Here is a 3,746-nt window from a genome sequence, read left to right on the forward strand (position 1 = left end):
TATTTATGTCCCCAAATTTAAAGCACCCAAATATACAAAACAATTCATGAAAAACATAAAGAAACTCACTGATCATAATGCTCTAATAGTGGGGGACATTAACACCCCACTTATATCAATGAACAGATCATCTAAGCAGAAAATCAACAATGAAGCAATGGCTTTCAATGACACACTGGACCCAATGGACTTAACAGATAATCCAGAACATTCCACTCTACAACAGCAGAACATGCATTCTTTTCAAGCTCACCGAGTACATTCTCAAGAATAGATCACATGCTGAGTCACAAATCAGCCTTCAACAAGTATAAAATATTGAGACCATACCAGGCATATTTTTAGGCCCCAACACCATGAAACTTGAAGTCAACCACAAGAAAATTTTTGTTAAAATCATAAATACATGAAGAATAAAGAATATCCCACTAAAGAATAAATGGGTTTCCCAGGAGAGATGAAATAAGAAAACTACATGAAAGCAAATTAAAATGAAAACATGACACTCCAAAATCTTTGAGATGCAGTCTTTGCAATCCCAGAAGGAATTATATTGCAATCCAGGCTCATGTCAGAGAGTAATAAAATATTCAAATACACAACACAACTTTATCTTACACCTAAAGGAGCTAGAAAAGGCATAGCAAATAAAGCCTAAAGCTAGCAGCAAAAGAGAAACAAAAAATCTTAGAACAGAACCAAACAATATATAATCAATGAAATATACAGAACAAATAAAAAAACTATGACCTGGTCCTTTGAAGGAATTAATAAAATTTATACACTCTAGCTAGACTTAGCCAAAATATAAGGGAAACGACCCAAATTTAAAAAAAAAATCACAAAAGAAAGAGGACAGATCTCAACCAACATCACAGAAATACAAACAATTATAAAAAGACTACTATGAAAAAGTATATGCCAACAAGCTGGGCAATCTGGAAGGAATGGAAAATTCCTAGAAACAAAGTGAAACAGAAGAAATAGAAAATTTGAACAGACCCATAACCAACAAAGAAATTGAATCTCTATTAAAAACTCTTTCACCAAACCAAAGGACAGAGCCAGATGGCTTCCAAGGGGATTTCTACCAGATGATTAAAGAGTTAATACCTATTACCTCAAACTGTTCTAAAAATTAGAAATGGGAAGAAAAGTTCCAAACACATCCTAGGAATCCAGCATTACTTTGTTTCCAAAATCAAACAAAGACCTCACTAAAAAAAAGAAAAAGAGAGAGAGAATTACAGGTCAATATCCCTGATTAACATGGATTCAAAAATTCTCAAAGTGATCATAGGAAAACAAATGCAATAGTACATTAAACGAATTATTAACAACAATCAAGTGGGAATTATTCCTGGGTTGCAGGGCTGGTTCAATAGTCACAAATCAATTCATGTGATACAGCACATTAATGGAAAAAAGGATAAGAACCATACAATCATCTCAATAGATGCAGATAAAGCATTTCACAAAATACAAAATACATCTATTCATAATAACAACCTTCAAAAAACTAGTGATAGAGGGAACATACCTCATATAATAAAGGCCACATAAGAAAGACCCAAAGCCCATATCATCCACAATGGGGAAAAACTAAGAGCTTTTTCTCTATGGTCAGGTACAAGACAGGGATATCACCCTTAGTGGAAGTCTTGGCTCAGCAATCAGACAACAAAAAGAAATAAAAGGAATCCAATTCAGCAAGGAAGAAGTCAAACACACACCATTTGCAGATGACATTATAGTCTATGAAAAAAAGCCAAAAGACTCCACCAGAAGTTTGCGAGCACTGATACATGAATTCAGCAAAGTTGCAGGATACAAGATCAATGTACAGAAATATGTTGCATTTCTATACTCAAAAACAAGGCAAAGAAATAGAAATCAATGAATTGATCCCATTTACGATTGCACAAAAAACCCATAAAATACCTAAGAATAACCCTAACAAAAGAGGTAAAGAATCTGTTCTCTGAAAACAATAGAACACTTATAAAAGCTATTGAACAAGGCACAAACAAATAGGAAAACATTTCATGCTCATGCACTGGAAGAACAAACATTTTTAAAATGCCTATACCACCCAAAGCTCCCTACATATTTAATGCAATCCCTGTCAAAATACCAGCAGCATTTTTTTACAGAGCTAGACCAATCAATCTGAAAATTGTGGAACCACAAAAGACCCTGAATAGCTAAAATAATTTTGAAAATGGAAAGCAAGGCTGTGGACATCATGATACTGAACTTCAAACTTTATTACAAAGCTGTAGTCATCAAGACAGGATGCTCCTGGCACAAAAACAGACACAGGTCAATGGCACAGCTTAGGAAACCCACAAATGGACCCACAACTATATGGGCAACTAAGGTTTGAGAGAGCAAGAAGGACTATCCCATGGAAAAAAGTCTCTTCAACAAACATTGTTGGGAAAACTGTACAGCAACATGTACAACAATGATACTGAACCACCTTCTTATACCATACATAAAATAAATTCAGAATGGATGAAAGACCCAAATGTAGGACAGGAAACCAGCAAATCCTAGAGGAGAACATAGGCAGCAATTTTTTGACGTTGGTTATAACAACTTCTTACTAGACATGTTGCTGGAGGCAAGGGAAACAAAAGCTAAAATAAACTTTTAGGACTTCATCAAGATGAGAATTTTCTGAACACTCAACGAAACTATCAACCAAACCTGAAAGCAGCCTACAGAATAGAAGAAGATATTTGCAAATGACATATCTGATAAAGGATTAGTATCCAAAATCTATACAGAACTTGTCAAAATAAACACCCAAGAAACAAATAATCCAGTTACGAAATGAAAAGAATACATGAATAGTCATTTTTTCCAAAGAAGACACCCAGATGGCAAATAGACCCATGAAAAGGTACTAAAAGTCACTTATCATCAGGGAAATACAAATAAAAATACCTCACACATATCAGAATGACTAAAATTGAAAACAGGAAACAACATATGTTAGCAAGGATGCAGAGAAATGGGGACCCTCTTACACTGTTGGTGGGAATGCAAACTGGTGCACCCACTCTGGAAAGTGTGAAGTTTTCTCAAAATGTTAACAATAGAACTACACTATGGTTCAACAATAGTGCAACTAGATTTTTGTCCAAAATATTAAAAAAATACAGATTCAAATGGATATATGAATCCCAGTATTTATAGCCACATTACCAAAAATAGCCAAATTATGGGAAGAGCCCAAAGGTCCATTGACTGATGAATGTATAAAGAAGACGGGTGTGTGTGTGTGTGTGTGTGTGTGTGTGTGTGTGTGTGTGTGATGGAATGTTACTCAGCCATCAAAAAGAATGAAATCCTACTACTTACAATGATGTGGATGGAGCTGGAGTGTATACTCTAAGTGAATAAGTCAGTCATACAAAGACAAATACCATCTGATTTTACTTATGGACAAAACAGACATACATTTGTGAAGGAAGAAAAAAAGCAGGGAAATGAGCCATAAGACACTCTTTACAATAGAGAACAAACTGAGGATTGATGGAGGAAGATGGGTGGGAGATGGGCTAGATGGGTGATGGGCATTACATAGGGCACTTGTGATGAGCAGAGGTTGTCGTATGTAAGTGATGAATCACTGAATTCTTCATTGACTCACCAGGTGCCCAGCTGCTCCTGCTCACCCCACATCCACGTCACCCACACTGGCTTTGGGTAGAAGCCAGAGTCATGGCACACCAGCA

Source organism: Suricata suricatta, chromosome 3, assembly GCF_006229205.1.
Source record: "Suricata suricatta isolate VVHF042 chromosome 3, meerkat_22Aug2017_6uvM2_HiC, whole genome shotgun sequence".
Classification (NCBI taxonomy): Eukaryota; Metazoa; Chordata; class Mammalia; order Carnivora; family Herpestidae; genus Suricata; species Suricata suricatta.